The sequence below is a fragment of the Zootermopsis nevadensis genome, unplaced genomic scaffold (genome assembly GCF_977971745.1).
Source record: "Zootermopsis nevadensis isolate Lab colony 2312 unplaced genomic scaffold, Znev_1.0 Znev_ptg000030l, whole genome shotgun sequence".
Classification (NCBI taxonomy): domain Eukaryota; kingdom Metazoa; phylum Arthropoda; class Insecta; order Blattodea; family Termopsidae; genus Zootermopsis; species Zootermopsis nevadensis.
In genome coordinates this window covers 11988446-12009613 of record NW_028259162.1, presented here as the reverse complement: position 1 = coordinate 12009613, position 21168 = coordinate 11988446, and the positions used below count along the sequence as shown (strand labels likewise).

Sequence of the window (21168 nt, the reverse complement as noted above, 5' to 3'; positions counted from 1 at the left end):
GTTACCTACATTTGTTCGGTTCTGTCTTGACTAGTGACATAACGGAACACGCTCTGGAGCCAACAAGATTATTCGGTCACAGAATGTGTATCAGAAATGTGGGCCAAGGTCTTCGATTAATGTAACTCACAGTACCGTGTAGCTAATTTATTTAAGCGGGCCCTGACATTCGAAGCTGGATCGGGATTCAGTGAAGGTTGGAGCAATTATCATAGTAATCTTCCCATAATCTTCTGCAGACTTCTCATCTGTGTCCCCAGCTGTTGAATCTCGTTATCTGAAGAAAGAGACATCCTCTGTATCGTGGCAGAACTTATTTCTATAGATCCAATAATGATTTTGATTGGTAAACAGCAGTTCTTGCAATAATTATATAAAATTCTGTTTTACAAAATAGGACGAAACAAGTTTACGTATTAATTACAAACGAAAAAAGTTTTTTTTTTTGGGATAATAGTAAGTTATTAATTGCAAAGCTTTGTTTGTTTCGACTTTTAAAGAATGTAAGTTGTTACTGATATTTAGGTCTGCTCTGGACTGATATTAATTAATTTTGTCCTAAATAATCTTCCTCTGGGTACTCGAGACATTGATGTTCACGTTTCTTTGTGTTTTGTGCTGTTCTGTGTAGGTGGAGACCTTGCAAAGGGCTGATTACCTTATTCCTGTAAAATGTCTAAAACGGATTTGTAATTTTACAATCAATTATGAATTGGATTAGGCCTTGAGCCTTGAGCATAAGCTAAAGAAGAAATAACCTTCATTTGAAGGCTGCAGCTCAACGCTTCTGTTATGAACGAAAAGTAAACAGAGATATGACTGGATTCAAATGCGATGTTAAACAATAATATTTGTCGGTGTGTCTGTTTACAGGGTGCCAATTGCTTCAGCCACAGCAGAAAAGCAAAAACGGTCAGAATCAGTTTCCTGTTTTATACTTGTCGCACGTGATCTCTGAGCTTCGTCGGCTGTTGCAAATGCGCACGTTGATGACCAGCTAGCCGCGGTACGGGAAGGGAGGAGGACGATAACGCATGTGTCTTGCTTTCCTCTTGCCCCTTCCACCATCCCTTCCCCTCTTGCTTTGTTGTAGCGCATCTCGCAGATATTTTTCGTCCATTATATCTGTGACGGTGTAAATGTCTTGTGCTGACTTGCTTCTATCCTAAGTGAAATACTCTCATGAACTGCGATACGTACTATGGGAAAAATGCTTTGGTTGTGATTGAGCTTGCAGCAGTAACCTTGAGAGTTACACGTACAAGGTCGTCTTGGAGAATATACGAGGCTCGTCCACAAAGTAAGTTTCCCTGGGGCCGTTTACAGAAACAAAACACAATTTCATGGAAATATTTATTGCAACAGATACAGCAAGTGTCCAGCTATTTTTCAACATATTCGCCACCGGAATTGAGACATTGGTCATACCGTGGGACCAACTTTTGAATACCTGTGTCGTAGAAGTCTGCCGCCTGGGATTGGAACCACTGTGTGACAACCATCTCCGCCTCTCTGTCATTCTCAAAACGCTGACGCTGACCGGACAGGAATTTCTTGAGGTGTAGGAAAAGATGGAAATCACTGGGAGCGAGGTCCGGGCTGTAGGGTGAATGATTAAACACCTCCCAGCTGAACTCCTGCAGGAGACTTGCTGTCCGTCGAGCCGTGTGCGGCCTAGCGTTATCACTGACCGCACTTCACAGTCGGCGGGAGCTGGAATAAGAACCTCCATCTTCAACAGCTGCAACGATGCTACTGTGAGAACGCGGGAAGTGCCGTTAGTGCATGCGCCATGCTACGTCATTGCTCTATCACGTACGCACAGTCGCTTCGCGCAATATAAGGTTTGCTAGCTGTGAGACGAGTGGGAAACTTACTTTGTGGACGCGCCTCGTACGTGTAGAACAGATTTTATTGCCCACTTTTTGCGTTAACATGTTACTATTCTGTTTGAAGTAATGGGTGAATAGTAGCCTTATGCAGCAGTTTTTGCTGTACACATACATAGAGAAATATCTTTCTGGCGGATCTGTATTACAAAATAAGATATCTGATAGTGATTAAATACGATAGTTTTTTTACTCAACTGTTGGATGTAATTCTTTGGAAATGGAGTTTATTCAGGGTTTCGAAGCAAAAGAGGATTGTTGCATCACTGTAACAGTGAAGCTTAGAAGAATCCGGAAGTATACTCAGCACGTCTAGGTTTTCTTTGCTTTGTTTATCTGTTAGCAAGTGCAGGCAATAGATTTCGTGGTACGGACTCACGACCGCGCTGCATGGAATGTGCATATAATGCAACTCTTCAGATTGGTTGCAGGGATTCAGAAACGTCCTTTAAAACTAGTGGGATTATATTTTATATTTTAAGACCAGCTGAAGTTCCCTCGGCGTTTTCATCAAATAGTTGCTACTGAAACAGATTTATTTTTTATATCATACATAACCTATATTCAATTCTCGTAAATATATTACACAGTCAAAGAAGACTATATGTCTATCTAAAACCGGGCTTTTATGGTCTGAGGCTCTAAGACACTGTTCCTCAACCGGTTTCCCGTTACAAGGTTTTTACGTGTGAGGACAGTTTTTATAAGATTCGCACGTCACAGTTAGGAAAAGGCGATATATATTATCTTTCGTAATTAGAATTCGTAATATAAACACACACTGGGTCATCGATAGTTTTATCCAACACGTGTTACTTTGTTTTTTCATATCCTGCAAACTTACAGGGCAAGGACTATATAGATACTAGATATTTATGGTCTTTATAGTTTCGTACCCCCTGAACTTTATGGTGTGCTTATAGTGGCGCTATCCTTTTACTTTGCAATATTTTAATTGTATTTAATTTGAATTACTTATAATGTGTCCTTAAGAGCCTTCATAAACAATGTAAGCAATAATGACACTTATAGGTTCTGATAAATGAGCGTTAGTGCATTTCATTCTGAATTATTGGGTGGCCACTTCTGTCCACATCTATGGCGAGTTGGATGTCAGTGGCTACTCAAGAGCCCGGACTTAAAATCCCTGCAACTTCTTCCTTTGGGGTTACCTTAGGGAAGAACTTAAAAAAAAGCTCAGTAATACGACTCAGGGCATTGATTGTTCAAATGTGTGATAAAATTACGGGGGTAGTGCCGTGGAGTAATCACGAACGTAACCCTTCGTGTTTCAGAACTTGCACGACAGAACGGTCGTCATATTGAGCGTCTGATCCACAATGAAAAATCTCCATGACATGGATGCATATTATGGAAGCGAATATTTTAATTTACAGAAATGCCTTGCTTGAGTCGTCTTTCTCTCTGCCAGGATACAATTGTGTCTATTTTTGTATTTTTTTAAATTACTATATTTATAGTAGATCTGTTTAATGTTTAGTAAATGAAGTAATGGGACTCTTGCCTCTGTTTTATGACGTACTTACGCGAGTCAGATCTTGTAAACACATAATCGATTCTCTTTTCTTGCCCTATAACGCCTCGCACTCATGATACGGACAGTAGGACTCCTTGTATGGTTCTGTCACAATTTGAAAAAAGAAATAAGTTGGGACAATTAATGCGCAATACAAGACAGTAGCCTTCTCGTCTCAAACGTTGCCGCCACTTCAGATTGGTAGAAAATACTTTTTCAATACATGGGCGTTGAAGTGACGTGTATTTCAATATTAATGCGCATTTTTATAGCATGTTTGTCTAAGTTGAATGTTGAAGAAGATGTTTTGCTAATAATATAGGTTTATTTGTTAAGAACGCGGGAGATAAAATAGCACTGTCTGGAGTTCACAACTCGCCACGTGTGTTTTCGTGTTTCTGAACGAGGAAAGTGGGTGTTTGAATTAGTGAATTTTTATGGAGGAACGCTGAAAATGGGATTGAAAATAGGCGCTTTTGGACCTGTTAGGAAGTACAATAGAGGTTCTTGTCTTTGCAGTTCACGAGAATTCGTGCCGAAAAGTTTACAGCTTTGGAAATACGAACGTAGCGATTATCATTAGACGCATGCATTGTGTTATAAAGCTGTGCTTCGTTTGGTCACGAGGAGTGTAGAAATTTGGCTTCGAGAAAGGTTTCGATTGCTCGTCCGAAGAAGTGTATCCCACGTGCGTCGTTAAATTTCCCGCGAGACACACCGTTACAGAACCGTGGCATAACGGTATGACGGTATCGGATCCGACTGGACTGCACCTCACCTCGGCTGTGCGCACGCTGGCCGGCCAACCAGGAAGTTCGGAAACTAGGTGATCCGTTTCACAGACATTTTATTGTTTCGCATACACAAGCACGTTTTGCTGTTTCACATACACATGTTTTGAAACTCATTTTATTTCAGTCCACGAGTGTTATTATTTCGCGCATATTTTTTGTTTCACGCACATCTTAGTGTACAGTAGAGTCCCATAATCCGACCTTCGACAAATTTACGAAATGTAAAATAATATTTATGTTTTGTGAGATTTTTTAATATATGACGCCATATTGTATTTTCTTCGTAAGTAAATAATATCGTTGATGGAGCTACAAATTGAGTTGATATTTACCTGACATATTTTTTATTGGTCTTCGGTGTTATTTTCTATTATCCGACCGCCCTTCGGCCACGTTTAGGTAGATTAATGGAGACTTTATGGCTGGAGTGTCGTGCAAGGTGGATTTATGTTTAACCAACACGAGCTATAACTAATTTCTCCTCTCAACGTTTGCTATATAGAACTTCACAGTACCAAATTTAATCAAATTCCTTTCGGAGATTAAAAATTCAGACGGACAGAAATTCGTACAGTGTATTACAAAACAGAAAACAATAGAACAGTTTGAATGTAGCCTGTGTCGAAATATTCGCCAGCTAATTAAGTTCAAAGACAACACATTCTCGAAAAGGAGAGATGCAGTAATGCCTTGACGCTTAAACCGGGGAATTACAACTCGTAAAATGTTTATATTTAACGCACATTAACAACAGTTGCAATATTTTTTACTGAATACGTTCACGCGGATACTAGCAGGACTTGCTGAAAGCTGAGGCCGCATGAGTTTTCGTTCAATTTATTTACACGAGCTACATTTTAAAAACAAATTATCCACACCGCGCGCGAAATATATTCACACACACAGTGACCTCGGTATAGGAAGGAAAACTCATTAACGCAATTGTGTAATTGTAAAATGAAACAGCGTTTTTGAACATATGAAGCAGAAATAGGTCAGTGCCAGTACTCGGATAGCGCTTATCTAAACGTACTGCTCGGTGATGCCTGATTACGGTTGAAATAGCAAACCCGTAGGAGGGCGGTGTTCTGACTTGTTTTATGAAAAACGTGTAGTTTGGTAATTTGTTGAATATAAATCTATTTAATCCATGTTTTTAGTTCTTTCATGCATGCAGACGACAGCTGTTTTTCGACCGGGGTTTCTATAAAACACTATGAATGAAATAATGAAATTGCCGTCGTCTCATTATCCGACCTTCGGTTATCCGACATTCATTCCGTGTTATCTGATGTGTCGTGTCGGAACGCTCCATTTTGTCAACAGTCAACTCGGCTTGTGGCGGAATGAATCACACTCCCCCATTACGCTTCTTCTACATACTCTGTTGCTATAGTCGGCGCAGTAGAGAAGCTAGCGGAGCTGGCGGACGGGCCTAGTCTGTGTACCTGAGGTGGCACGGTCAGTGAATTTCTTTTGTTTGGGCGTTCAGTCCGATAAGCTCCTCGGTGCAGTCAGCATTATACTACCGCAAAAGAGACTCGCTCCTAGCCTTCCCCTTGAAAATTCCACCGGCCAAAAACTACTGCGCCGACTATACAGACGCTCTACTGTTCAGGCGCTGGCGTGACCTTGCCGCAAAGAAAAGGAAGGAGACTGAAGCAAATACCCATTACAAATTTCTTTCAAAATTAACCATGTCATTTACACATTTACATTATGTGAAATACTATTTTTTTATTTGATGCCGTATTGTATTTTGTTCGTAATTTAATAATATCGTAAATTGAGTTCATATTTACCCTCGTATTTTTAGTTTGTCTTACGTATATCCGACTTTTTCGATTATTCTAAAGTCTTTGGTTCAGTTTAGATAGGGTACTCGGGACTTGGCTGTCTGCATTTAGCATCTTTTGCTGTTCCTGTTGACCGCGTATTAATAATTCAAACATATCAGAAATCTCAGCACGATGTATTGACGTCTTATCTTGCAGTGTCAAGATTTTGAAAAGGAAATTTGTTACCAGGCACTATAATTTATAGTGAAAGATCAAAATATTACTAATATAGGCGTAAGAGTTTTTAAACATTGTTAATAACAACTGTAAAAGTTATAATCGGAGTCGGAAAATAGTTTTCACATGCGTTATTAGAACAAGAAGGATATTAATTTTGATGTTTGTGCTCTGCTGTTTCATTTTTTTTATCAGAAACTGATTTTTCAGAGGATAAAGTAGGTAGAGTATGTACATCAACATCCAGCACATAGTCCCTACATTATTTGTCGACAATTTGTATTTAGTTCTATTGTTTTTGGAGAAAAGTGTTCATAAAACGAAACATTTGTTATCTTAGACAAACACATGTTACTCAATACTTCACAGTCTGTGTTTTGAACAGTCCTATTAGGTTTCATTAAGGTCAGTAATCAAATGTATTTACGCGGATGGGCTGTTTGCTGCACTATATGTACGATCGAATTCCAGCCAAGGCAAATATTTTATCGCACCTTCAAATAAGTTGCAGATTATTATTAGAATGGTTTGTTTCCTTCTTGGGAGGAATGTCTAAAATTAATTAATTTGTTAATCTGACAAATTAGCCAAGTGCATGGAACAAAGTCCTCTTTGAGGAGCTTATAATATTCTCAAGTAGGCAAGAAATTCCTCGCCCATTATGGAACGTTGAGTTTTATTACCGTGCTTACGAGAGGAAGCCACTGATCATATCCTGAATCTTTTATTAAGTACCTTTTTTATGTGGCAGGTGATAGGAAGGAACAAGTTTTTACCTAATTACCGATTTTGTGGAACATGATCGGATACGTACCGTCACTGTGTTTTAATTGCTGATTTATGGGTAATACTTCATACAGAATTCTGTAGGTATGTTTACGATCTGTTGACATCCAAAATCCATGTGCCTTGCTCCAATGGTTAATTAGTTATCGACATTAAAGCGGAAGCTGAAATGCATATTTTATGTAGCTGTCATATTGTTGCACGTTCTCCTTAAAGTTGCATTAAAAAAAGCATATTGTCATTTCATGTTATTAAATTATGTGGTGCTCCCACTTCACAGATTTGTGCTTCAGTTATGTTGATGTTTTCGATTGTACGAAATTAGCCTGTTTTGTGCTTATCTTGCTGATAACGCACGAAAGACGAAGACTGTATTTACGATTATCGCCCTGATGATGGAGGCAGCAAGCACTTTTGAAACGTGGGCAAACTTCTAACAGATTACACGGCGCTACAACTCAGAGGACAGTCTTCTTCATACTCACCGCCTCGAGAACGTGATCATTATTTCGACACGGTGTTGACAGTCAAAATATGTTCCTTAATGATTAACATTGCTAGTAGGGTTCTAGATTCGTACTGACACTACTTGAGAAATGTTTTGCGACAGCTTCGTTATCTCCATGCATTTAGGAATTTAATGCCACGTTAAAATAGTCCCTCGATGATAATTAGATTGTAAGATATCAAAGCGAATATTTGACTTAATGAATAATGGCGGTTAGGGCAGACGAAGTGAAACGGATAACATCGTACGAAGGGAATTTGGAGTGGACCTAGTTTTAGTTGGTATGGACATTTATGTTTGACTTCTTACCTCGCACACCATTGGGCAATGTTAAAACTAAATCGTAGTAATGAGTCGTTCTTGAAGAATTAGAGCAGTGTGAGTCCTTCGATTTACTGATTTATAAAACAAAATGAACGATGTTATTTAGCTCAAGAAATACTACGTAAAAGTTTGCAGTGTAATTTATACTTTGTTGTCATTGTATCGATTTTAAATCCACCTTTCGGTGGCGTTGGTGCTTGACTGGGAGATCCCACACAGCGAGTACACACGTTGGAACTCTCATGGGGAAGATACCACCTGAAGGACTGAGATGGGATGATGATATTTCAGATAAGCGAGTTGTGAACCTGACTGAACCACACAACATACGAGGCTCGTCCACAAAGTAAGTTTCCCTGGGGCCGTTTACAGAAACAAAACACAATTTCATGGAAATATTTATTGCAACAGATACAGCAAGTGTCCAGCTATTTTTCAACATATTCGCCACCGGAATTGAGACATTTGTCATACCGTGGGACCAACTTTTGAATACCTGTGTCGTAGAAGTCTGCCGCCTGGGATTGGAACCACTGTGTGACAACCATCTCCGCCTCTCTGTCATTCTCAAAACGCTGACGCTGACCGGACAGGAATTTCTTGAGGTGTAGGAAAAGATGGAAATCACTGGGAGCGAGGTCCGGGCTGTAGGGTGAATGATTAAACACCTCCCAGCTGAACTCCTGCAGGAGACTTGCTGTCCGTCGAGCCGTGTGCGGCCTAGCGTTATCACTGACCGCACTACACAGTCGGCGGGAGCTGGAATAAGAACCTCCATCTTTAACAGCTGCAACGTTGCTACTGTGAGAACGCGGGAAGTGCCGTTAGTGCATGCGCCATGCTACGTCATTGCTCTATCACGTACGCACAGTCGCTTCGCGCAATATTAGGTTTGCTAGCTGTGGGACAAGTGGGAAACTTACTTTGTTGACGCGCCTCGTACACTGCCATATCTAAATGCAGACGTTGATGTTAGAAATATTGACTTTTCGAATTAGGCCTACGTTGCCCAGAGTTTTATGCTGAGGATATTTAGCGTTGGATACAATGAGAGAATTATTAGACATGTGCGGTGAATTGAGCAGACAGGGAAGAAGTTGTCGTCACCTGTTTTTCTGTGTGTTTGTTGCACGAAACGAAAGTCTTTGCGGTAAGTGGGTTGGGCATGAAAGGCTACACTATACTCTTTCACAATGCAGCGCACAACTGGTGACTACTGGAATTTGTAGTGGGAATAGGAAGAGTGCGCCTGCGCAATAAGATCACTGCCCCCCCCCCCTTCCGCTCCTACATTCTAGCCGACTTCTCGTGACGCGCGTACAGTAGTATTCCATATTTTTTTCGGAGGACAGATGGAAACTAAGTTCGGTATTCAATGACTGACGAATGGAAGTGTATTTGAACACAGTTTTCGTATCGTCAGTATTAATTATTTATGTGGCAAGTTGTCTGTTTGTCAATATAGCCACGTTGCTGAATAGAATGATGTTTTTTTTAAAATATTATCTTTTGAAAAGCGGTTTATACTTTGCTATTTGACATTTTTATAAACACTCCATTGGCGAGCGGAAACGTACATGGTACACGCCAGTTCATCCACTTGCTACCAACACTGCAAAACGCAGTTCGTGGACCAAATGGGATTCAGATAGTTTTCCACAGAATTTAAAGTCACGGTAAGAGTAGAAAATATGCCCAATTGATCGTTCAGTTGTTGAGTTTTGGAATAATAATTATAATAATCATGAAAATTATAGTCCTTTCCTGAAAGTAAACACAGTACTTTGACGTTGCAAAGATTAGCTTTTTGACACTGTTTAAAGCGTGTGAAGAATTTAAAAAAGTCATCTGTTGTTATAAAATATAATAATATGTATCTCAGTATTCACTGACGATGAAATCCCGTCCATGGCTTCGATGTGTCATTCTTTATCTCTACGAATCGCTCTACACGTCTCGATATCATTTTTAACTTAACCGGCTGACGGTGCGGTTGAAACTTTTTACACTGAAGCTTACTGGTATGTTGTTACCAGGCCTCAGTAATTACGGGAGATGCAGGGCGAACATTGTAACAGGCTGACACACGTGTTTCTTAAAATATCGTGCATTTGGTTCTAAGCTCATATTGGTGGTAGTAATGAGGAAGGTGACTCAAATAGAAATCTTGAGGCTTGCTTTGAAAATTTCGTTGTGACAGTTTTAATTTGCTCTTGCCAATCATTGTTTATAATCCGAGTTCCTTTGTGTCTATCATGCTCACATAATAAGAATACAATTGTAATTAATAATATGCCTAGGTCTTCGAGGTTTATTAACAAGTGCAACTGTTGTTTCGGTGACAGATAATGTTCACTGAATAGGGATTTAGGTTCTCACGTTGGCGAGTACGAAGATGGATGTCTTCCGAATTGTAACGCCGTGTGGTCAGTTGGAAGTTTACTGACGCTCCAGCGGTACTTGCTGCTTCCATAATCAGTACCCCTGAAACGTCGGTAAATTTCTACCAAATTATACGTCGTTACAACCCATTGGACAGGCATTCTTGGATAATTTCGTCTGTCCACTCTTTTGTTTCAGTAACTGATTTAATGTCACCTTATCGCGTACTGTAACGCAAAGAATAGAGGGGTTTGTAAATTGGCTGCCATTTGTATTTTTCTGATTATAAATCAAGCCAATTTGAGGGACCACGTGTTCTAGCAGTTGTCAGTGCATGAGAGTTAAAAAAAAGCAGTCAAAACGTCCCTTTGTGAAATGTCGGTTGTCTTTTGGGCCGGTTTAAATTGCACGTGACTTAAGCAGAGCGAAGCAGGTAGACAGGAGGATTCTTTTTTTATAAGAATTTAGAAATAGAGATGCAAGGTTTTATTGTTAGGGGTCATATTACATCCCCCTCCCCACATACAGTCTCTGCGTGAGGCTAAGCCACGCGTTCTACAATCCGGTTCACACTGGGTCGTTCGGTTATGTCGTGGTAGCGGGAGAGACTGTGGGTTGTGTATACGAAGAATTCAAAATACGGGTAATATTCCCTGACGCTTAATACTATTGTTAATGGGATAATGATATAGAAGGGCTCTTTATTATAGTTTTAAATTTCCGGTACCGCTATGAATGAAGTATTGCGTTAGATATCATTCGCTTACGTTATGTGGAATTAACGAAATTAAATTACACGTTCAGGTCTAAAGATCACGAGAAAATCCCTGCAAGGGGAAGTCGTTTCTGGTGCGGTGCGGGGGGAATGTTTACTGTCTGGTGGACTAGAGGGCTGCTGTTGGTGGAAAGTGTGAAACGTCAGAGTTTTACACTACTACACACAGACTGAAAACATCAAGCAGTTAAGAGTAGCGTGGGTGAGTGCACCTCTAATGTGTTCTGCGGGTGTTGCGATAATATTCTAGATTAAATCGCTGTGCCGCTGTGAGGTAATCTTAAGGCTGTACCCATTAGAACACATGAAAGCCTGTTGTCTGTTGTTCGTTCAGTGGTTGTGGAACGAATGCTTTTAGGATGGGTCATCACTCACCGCGAAATCTTGCACATGCGCGTATATCGAATTCCTAGCAGGGATTTTCTCCTGGTCTGCCGACTGTTCTCTCACTGGCATGGCACGCGTGGTGAAGTTCCCGGTGTGTGCAGACAGCTTCTGCCGACACTGTAACGAACACCTCTAGCCCATGTATGATTTGAGGTTTTCAGAGCGGTGAGTATGAAGATTTTTTGTCTTCAGGGTTGTTGCGCTGTGTGATGCTTGCGGACTTGATCGTGAAACCGTCCACACTTACGGTGGAACACGAGAGACGGAATGAGGATATACCCGAGCACGAGTAGTCTGGACGCACCTTAAAATACAGGGTGATTCAAAAAGGACTTTACAACTTTGAAAGTGTATAGAAATTTATTCAGAAGTCTTACAGAATCGGTTGAGGTGTCATTTTGTAGCAAAACAAATCAAGTTCTATCTCAAACAATCATTTTGGTTCAATGTGATTGCCATTGGTGATATTGCAGACATCCCACCCGAAATCAATTTCCAGCCAAACACGATCCAGCATATCCGGTATCACTTCTGCAACTGCGGCGGTGATTCGAGCTTTGAGCTCAGTGAGATTGGCAGGTAAGGGTGGAACAAACACACGATCTTTAATGAAACTCCATAAGAAAAAATCGAGAGGTGTCAAATCTGGAGAACGAGGTGGCCATGCTATCGACCCTGTTCGACCAATCCACCGACCTGGGAAACGGTTATTGAGGAAATACCGGACTTCTGTGAGGTAGTGAGGTGATGCGCCGTCTTGCTGGAAGCGAATGCGTCCTTTTTGGTCATCTTCGTCTAACTGTGGTATGACAAAATTTTCGAGCATATCCAGATACACGATACCGTTGATGGTTCTCTCATGGAAAAAGAACGGGCCGTACACTTTAACTTTGCTAAGGGCACAAAACACATTCACCTTTGGGCTGTCACGAACGTGTTCCACAACAGCACTAGAAACACGCGGGCGACCTGGAGAGTTGTCATGGCGAGCAGAACAACCAGTCTCAACAAAATTCTTGTGCCAAGAGTAAATTGTAGGTCTACTGGGAGGATCATTGCCATACTGGGTGCGAAAATTTCGTTGAACCATTGTCGCAGATTTCGTTTCTTCAAACCACAGCACACAGCGAGCGCGCTCCGCACCTGTGAAAGTAGCCATTTTCAAATGCACTGCCGCTTGCGCTCGCGGTGACGGAATTCGGTACTACAGCACAACGTGAGTCAAACTTGATTTGTTTTGCTACAAAATGACACCTCAACCGATTCTGTAAGCTTTCTGATTAAATTTCTATACACTTTCAAAGTTGTAAAGTCCTTTGTGAATCACCAGGTATATGCCACATGAATGTAGGTAATGTGGTTATCTGTAATGAATCGCGCCACAGATATGACTAGTCTAATTCTTTGGTCAGTAGCGTCATGGCACAATTACGGGGAGTGCAATCAAAACTGGCCTGGCTGTAGTTGGCAGAAACCGGTTCATAAGCCATAGGAAGATAACTTTGTCACAAGGCGGAAGAGGGCAATAAAGTTGAATAAGAAAGAAGGTAAAACTGTCCCTCTACATTTTGAACACCACGTCATGGTGATAGAGGAATAGCTCCGTGTATTTTTAACCTCGGCATTAAACTTGTCATCTTGACGGTTCGATCGCTTTATCCCAGGAAAGAACGTCATGTGTTCGTCAGATAAGAGGTTGCATGACTTGTGGGCGTGGTGGCGAAAAGAAAACTCTCGCCTTTGCAGGGAATTTAAATCCTGTTGTCCATCCTGTACGCAGTTATACAGACTTAGCTTAATAGAGATGGACATGGAAGACGTATCAGTGATAGATAAGAGTTTAAAAACTCTGCATACTGGTATTTATTCTTTTGCAGGGCCCAGCAGTCTCATGTCGCATGCTTAGGTGTTGAGGCGTATTTAACTATGTTTAAACTGTCTGTAACAACTTATGTCTCCCGTAATCATTAAATGCCTAGAACATTTACTTTGTAGGGGGGCAAAGCTTTGTTTTGGTATTCTCTCACATTCCAGTAGAAGTAAGTAAGTAAATCTACAGTCAAAATTGAGTGACTTAATTTGACCCTTAGTCAAAGGCTGTACTGTTTTTAAAATAATTGACATAGGACCCCGGGTCCTCTTTATTAAATTCTTATCATGTGTTGCATGACATTTCGGTTTCCTTGATTTACCTGAATTAAAGATCTTGAGAGGGTTGGAGTCTTCATTAGTTGGGACTATGTCGTGAGGTTTCAGCCATGGCGTGCACTCGCACGCAATTTTAACTTCCTCTCCTCCAAACTTCATCTCCACAGCGCTCTCATTCACGCCAAGAAGTTTTCAGTGCACAGGATTTGGCTATCAGTAAGTGAAGAAACTGCGAGACATCATTTCCACAATTCAACGCCTCTAATCCAGACATAGTGGTTGTAACATTTTAACAGACTGGTCTTTCGGGCTGTGTGATTTGGACGGCTTGGTAGAGAAGCATGTGTTGCGCGCATGCGTACCTCACCTGTTTCTAAGTGGAGAACGTAGGTCTTTGGCACAAAGATGCTTCTCACACGTCCTTGTTGCTTTGCGCTGTTCGATGTATCGTTATTTATTTGTCTTGTCATTGCTGACAATTTTATAACTTCCAGTGTTATATAAACATTTCTGGTAAAGTTTACATGAAATAGTCAGCGACGACATTTTTCGGTCTGCTAGTAGTGTAGCACGTGACGACCCAGACCTCATACGTCACAGGGATTTACTTACTGCACTTAAAATAATGCCATCCGTTCGAAGTCCGGTGTCCCATTTCCGTTTCTCCACGTTGTATGTTCACGTTTACACTTTGAAGAAGTCGTAACTTGATTGATTGTTTCCTTCTTTTGTTGAAAATTTTAGCCTGCTATTATAATGCCGGAGAGAATATCATTTCATGGCGCCATTCAGAAATATTCCGTGTTCAAAACGAGAATGCTAATTGTTGAAAGAATAACCTTGTTTACGTGGTCAAATGTCCAGAAACCAGTTTATCGTCTAGGGGTCAAAGGTCGAGAGTCCGGGAAGGCAAGTAGCAAGTGGTAGAAGTAGCTTGCTGTGACGTATTCACGACCCAGTTGACCGCTGGTATGGCTGTCTACCAACCATCTGTGTTGAACTTGAAGATTGACTTTCACGCTGGGTGGAGGCACACGGGGCAAAGCAGGCCGAGAATGTAGGTCTATCTGTGCGTTGTGTCCCAGAATCAGGTTCAGTCTTGCCGCGCCGCTCGTGGGGATATGAGCTGCTTGCTCCGCGTTGAAATTGAAAGTCTTAAAAATCGAACGTTTTGTGTGTTGTGCTTCTTGAAACAGTTATGTATTGTGTACGTTCACGTAACAGGCAACATATATCACGTAATTGTGTATTGTGTTTATTTATTACACCGTTATACAGCTCAGGAAAGCATCTGCAACTGTAAATTAGTGATCAAGTCGTGTGTAAGAAAGAAGTGTCGCGTAATAAAGGCCGTTGTAATTGTAGGATTGCACTTGCATACTAATTTAGATGTAAATAGTTGATTGTGAAGAAAGGTAATAAATAGTTCGTGTGGTTTTTCCATACGACTGAATAAGTGAGTAGCCTCAGTGACACCTCATTTGTGTTACGTTCTGCCAACATTGACATGTGTGACTGCATAATAAGGTAATTATGCTCAATTAGCATTGTATGAGAGATTGTTAATGAATTATTATGGTCGATTTTAATGCACATTTTACCCTTGTATTTAGTAAGTCCCTACTTTTATTATCCGTCCAAACCATCAAATACAAATGCTGAGGAGGACCCAACAGGCAACTAGCTCTCAGTACGTTAGCTGCGTAAGAACAAAGCAACTTTCAGCGTCAGAATATATTCATACACAACATACAAACGTGGTCTGCTAGCATATACCACGAGTTTCTGCAATAGTCAGATAAGACTAGTACGCTATATAGCCTAAGTATTATTATTTGAGATATTTTCCCTCTGAAACCCTATGTGAAGTTCGAAAAATTGTAGGTGTCCGTAGGTTTATTGAATTTGCAAGTTTTATGTAATACATAGGATTTCGCGGCGAGTACAATCAATAAAATCGTCTCGGGCAATCAGCCGCGTCAACTAGTTACCGTAGTAAACCGACGTTTGGGAAATCAGTTGACGCGGCTGATTGCCCGAGAAGATTTTATTGGTTTTATGTAATATGTTAGGTGGGATAATAGTAAATATTCTGTATTTTATTTAAACGCTTGGTGGGGGGGGGGGGGGGTTACGGATTAACCTGCTTTTCTAACAAAGTTACAAAGTGTTTTTGGTAACGGAGGCATCGACATGTGTCAGAAACTTTTTCGATTCGTCTATTTGTATAATGACATGCACCTTCAATTCTTTGAATTTACAATACCTCGTACGGAGTTTTCGATATAACAATACTTTTAACGCGCCCTGATTTCGATGAGATGGTCAATTCGGGCAGTCACAAACGAATGTTCAGTTGTATTACATGGCAATACAGCGTCGTGGCAGTAGTGAGCATGCTCACACGAACCCCTTAATACCAAATGGTAACTATATGCGCCACTTTAACAGTGCGTAACTGAATTTTTCCCAGAATATATTATTAGTTTCATGAATTTTAGAGTAAGCTGCATTTGTTTACCTAAAAGCATTTATCAGTTGATCTTTGTAATGGAGACACGTGTTTTTCTCAGGTAAGAATCGATGTTTTATGTTATTTACCCGAGTTTCAGCATCAACGACTTAGGATTTCACTGGCCTTGATGATTGTGTATTGCAAATAGAGATTGATTGTTGTAAAAATCACCGCATTGTTAGGGTGAGCTAACATTTTCTTGCAGGTCTACGTCATTCAATATTTACCGCACGGGAAAAAGCTCGAAACAAAATTTGTATAGCGTACTGAGGCATTGTTTGAAGCCATGCAGTAACGCTTATGTTCTATGGTGAACCTCTTTTACTTGTATATTGAAGAAGTTTAATGTTGCATGTATTTAAAGTTGAAATTGTGGTGGACCGGTACGTTCTAAAATCAAATGTACCCGACAAATTTTTGTGTGGACCTCAGTATTAAATTTAATTGAGTTGTTTCAGAGGTTAAACACGCTTAAGGTTAGACCTCCACTTTTAGCATGTTATTAATTTTGTTAAAAGGGCAGTAGCTTTGCATGGAGGGTCAGTGATAATAGCGATCGACCCCAGAGGTCGACACTAGACAATAAGTAACCTGTTCCCTGCAACTGGTTAATGGAAGAGTGTAGCATATTTTTGCAACAAGTCGAAAAACCTTCGAAGATCTATGTATTACTGTAACCAAACTTGCAATCCAGGGTCGAGTCCGGCAGGTAGGTGGTGATGAAATTGATCCTCAAGTTCTCTACCTGCTAGTCGGAAACGAAGTCGCCACAGGCTAAATTGTAAACCGCCGGTATCTTTAAGATGGCTGTCGTCTGGGTTGTTGCGCCATGTAGTCTGGTAAATCCTACACCTGTATCTTGTCATCCTGTGGTTTGAATTTTATAGCAACTGCTTCGCGGCTAAAAGCTTGTCTATATAATTGTGAAAGATTTCATATGTGTGCGCTGAGAAGCTGCAGCCTTTTTCATTATGGATTATGATTGATTTTTAGAGAAGATTGATTAATAGTTTTTCTATAAAAATTGTTGTATTATCAACATCCATGGTCACTTTGCGAATCGACACCTTACGTTGAGAACAAATTCCCTATCGTGACGCCTTAAGTGTTTAACGTTGAGTAACCTTGCATTTTGCCTACAGACTTTTGTTTTTTGTGGGGTTTGTATAATTTTCAGAATAAACGTCTATTATTTCCGGAAACAGTATCAACCAATCGAACTTTGTAATTGAGACGCGTTTTGATTTCTTTGAGATAAGAATTGAATTCAGTAATATATTTATTTATTTCCGTCAGTACACAAACTTAGTTGTTAAAATTGGTGTTATTAAAGCTAAAACTTTAAAATTTGGCGCTTATCATCGCTATTACGATGTTACAATTTTAGCGCTCATTATTTTATTTCACAACATGTTTCAATGCAACCGCATCATCTTCAGGCTATTTTTGTCTTTAAAACTAATGTATATTTATTATGCAACTATCGTTGATTTGTTTGTTTTGTAGTTTTCATTTTTTGTAGATTGTTTCTTTTTGTTGTTCGTCTTGTTTTGTATTTTTAGATCAGTCGTTCTGTAGTCTGTAAAACAATTAGTTGACATTCGTATTATTAATTTATTTATATGAAAAAGAGTTTGGAAAATAGAAAATATTTATAATATATAGAAATATAAGATCCTTACCAGAATTGTGATTATGGTGTGTTTGCGTCTGTGGTCGAGTGAAGACTATGTAAGACTTCACATACGTAGGTAAAGAAACTAAATATATATCAAAAATGTTTAAAAATAATAATATAAAAGTCGCATATAGAACTAACAACACAATAAAAAACGTTTTAAAACAAAAACAACAATTGAATATAAAAAACCAATACGAACAACCTGGTATATATAGATTGAAATGCAAAGATTGCCAATTAACCTATATCGGCCAAACAGGACGAACCTTTAATCAAAGATACAAAGAACATATAACAGCCATCAGACACAATAAAGACCACTCCGCATATGCTAAACACATATTAAACACCGGACACGCATCTTCTTATCTAACTATAAAAATTTGTGATTCCTCGTTGTCCTCAATAAATTACGTCATCAACAATGCCAACAGATATTTGTTTACTCGGCATTGTTGTGGACCACAACAATGCCGATTACAACACAACAATACAGAGTAAACAAATAACGCTTCACAACAAAGAAATAAAAAATTATCAACCCAGTCGCATTATCACTGTTCCAGCAGCAGCACATCGCATTCTTGAATATTGACTGACAGTCGGCCTAAAACATCAGAAAAGTGAAAGAAGAAGTTATCAAGTATTTGAAGTACCAACTCTAACAACTCCTACAAGGTATACTGATACTCATTCGATATATTACGATTACGAAAGTATCATGAAAACTGACTTTTGATCGATTTTAAGACGAAGATTTGCAGGGGTGGGCCTGGACGTAAGTAGTTGACTGAACAAGAAATGTTGGTCTCTGAACAGCGACGTAAAGAACTACAACATCAGACCTATTTAAGAAATAAGGAAAAGCGAAAGAAGACTTACATTGATAAACGTAGAAAAGCGTATTCAATAAGAACAGAAGGGAAAAAAAGCAGACGAAGATTTGTAAGGGTGGGGTTGGACGTAGAAAGTTGACTGACCAAGAACAATTTTCCTCTGAATAGCGACGTAAAAACTTAAACATCTGACCTATCTATCAAATAAAGAAAAGCGAAGGGAAATTTACATTGATGAACGTAGAAAATCTTATTCAGCAAGAACAGAAGTGCAAAAAACAAACAAACGATGATTTGTAAGGGTGGGGTTGGACGTAGATAGATGACTGACCAAGAACAATTGGCCTCTGAACAGCGATGTAAAGAACTAAAACATCAGACGTACTTAACAAATAAAGTAAAGCGAAGGGAGACCTATATTGATGAAAGCAGGAAAACGTATTTAACAAGAACACAAGAACAAAAAATCAGACGAAGATTTGAAAGGGTGGGGTTGGACGTAGATAGTTGACTGACCAAGAATTGTTGACCTCTGAACAGCGACGTAAAGAACTAAAACATCAGAACTATTTAACAAATAAAGAAAAGCTAAGGAAGACATACATTGATAAACGTAGAAAAACTTATTCACCAAGAGTAGAAGAGAAGAAACGAAGATATGTATGGATTGGGTTAGACGTAAAAAGTTGGCTGAACAAGAACAGTTGGCCTCTGAACAGCGCGGTAAAGAACTAAAACAACAGAATTATTTAACAAATGAAGGAAAGCGAAGTAAGACTTACATTGATAAAAGTAGAAAAACGTATTCAACAAAAACAGGAGTGAAAGAAATCAGACGAAAATTTGCAAGGGTCGTGTTGGATGTAGAAAGCTGACTGACCACGAACAGTTGGCCTCTGAACAGCGACATAAAGAAGTAAAAAATCAGATTAGAGAAAGCTCTCCGAATAAGACACTAAATTAACAACCCGAAGGGGGATAGTTTAGTGTCTTACTCAACATTTTAAAACGCATCCAACCCCACGAAGGGGGAGTTAGTCAAGTGTTTTAACCCGCCCATTGGGGGGTGAGAGTTAGTTTAGTTTCTTACTCAAGGGTTAAAACACTTGAATGAGACATAAACTAACCCTTCCCAAGGGGAGTTAGTTTAGTGTCTTACTCAAGAATTTAAAACGCAACCAACCCCCCCGGTAGGGGGGGTTCGTCAAGTATTTTAACCACCATTCGGGGGGTTGTTTAGTTTCTTACTCAAGGGTTAAAACACGTGAATGAGACACTAAAATAACCCTTCCGAAGGGGGTTAGTTTAGTATATTACTCAAGAATTTAAAGTGTTTAAACCCCCCCATTCGGGGGGTTAGTTTAGTTTCTTACTCAGGGGTTAAAACACTTGAATGAGTCACTAAACTAACCCCCCCCGAAGGGGAGGTTAGTGTAGTGTCTTACTAAAGATTTTAAAACGCAACTAACCCCTGAAGGGGTGGTTGTCAAGTGTTTTAAACCCCCCATTCGGGTGGGTTAGTTTAGTTTCTTACTCAAGAATTTAAAACGCAACCAACCCCCCCGGAGGGGGGTTCGTCAAGTATTTTAACCACCATTCGGGGGGTTGTTTAGTTTCTTACTCAAGGGTTAAAACACTTGAATGAGACACTAAACTAACCCTTCCGAAGGGGGTTAGTTTAGTGTCTTACTCAAGATCTTAAAACGCAACCAAACCCCTCAAAGGGGGGGTTTGTCAAGTGTTTAAACCCCCCCATTCGGGGATGGTGGCGTTTTACAAACTTGACCAACCCTCCCTAGGAGCTCCGAAAGGAGCGCCCTGCTCTAGTATAACAAAATTGAAGAAACATTGGACATCATAAAGATTGTGCATAATAAACGTCATAGAGACACTATAGAAAAATACTATATACAGCGCGTACACAAACAGAACATCGCACTAAACGACAACAACCTACAATTAAACAACCCCATATTTAATGCATTACAAGATATCGACCCAATCCACTAAACAACTTTCACTGTATATACGACGTACATCAACGACCATACCCAGTCCTACATAGTCTTCACTCGACCACAGACGCAAACACACCATAATCACAACTCTGGTAAGGATCTTATATTTCTATATATTATAAATATTTTCTATTTTCCAAACTCTTTTTCATATAAATAAATTAATAATACGAATGTCAACTAATTGTTTTACAGACTACAGAACGACTGATCTAAAAAATACAAAACAAGACGAACAACAAAAAGAAACAATCTACAAAAAATGAAAACTACAAAACAAACAAATCAACGATAGTTGCATAATAAATATACATTAGTTTTAAAGACAAAAATAGCCTGAAGATGATGCGGTTGCATTGAAACATGTTGTGAAATAAAATAATGAGCGCTAAAATTGTAACATCGTAATAGCGATGATAAGCGCCAAATTTTAAAGTTTTAGCTTTAATAACACCAATTTTAACAACTAAGTTTGTGTACTGACGGAAATAAATAAATATATTACTGAATTAAGCACAAACATGACGCATTTAAACTACAAAAAAGAAAAAAAAGAAAAAAAGAATTGAATTA

The 21168-nt window shown here is 39.6% G+C and overlaps 1 protein-coding gene across 2 annotated transcripts in view; it reads left to right on the top strand.

The window, feature by feature from the left end:
• LOC110836834 (uncharacterized) overlaps positions 1 to 21168 on the top strand; it is a 267382-nt gene that overhangs the window by 96363 nt on the left and 149851 nt on the right. Inside the window, exon 1 of one of the 2 annotated variants that reach the window (XM_022078474.2) lies at positions 14572 to 15072. The exons of the other annotated variant lie outside the window; for it this stretch is intronic. The gene's annotated coding sequence lies outside the window, so the exon portion shown is untranslated. Of the gene's footprint in view, positions 1 to 14571; positions 15073 to 21168 lie in introns of those variants that run through there. 2 annotated transcript variants of the gene reach the window in all.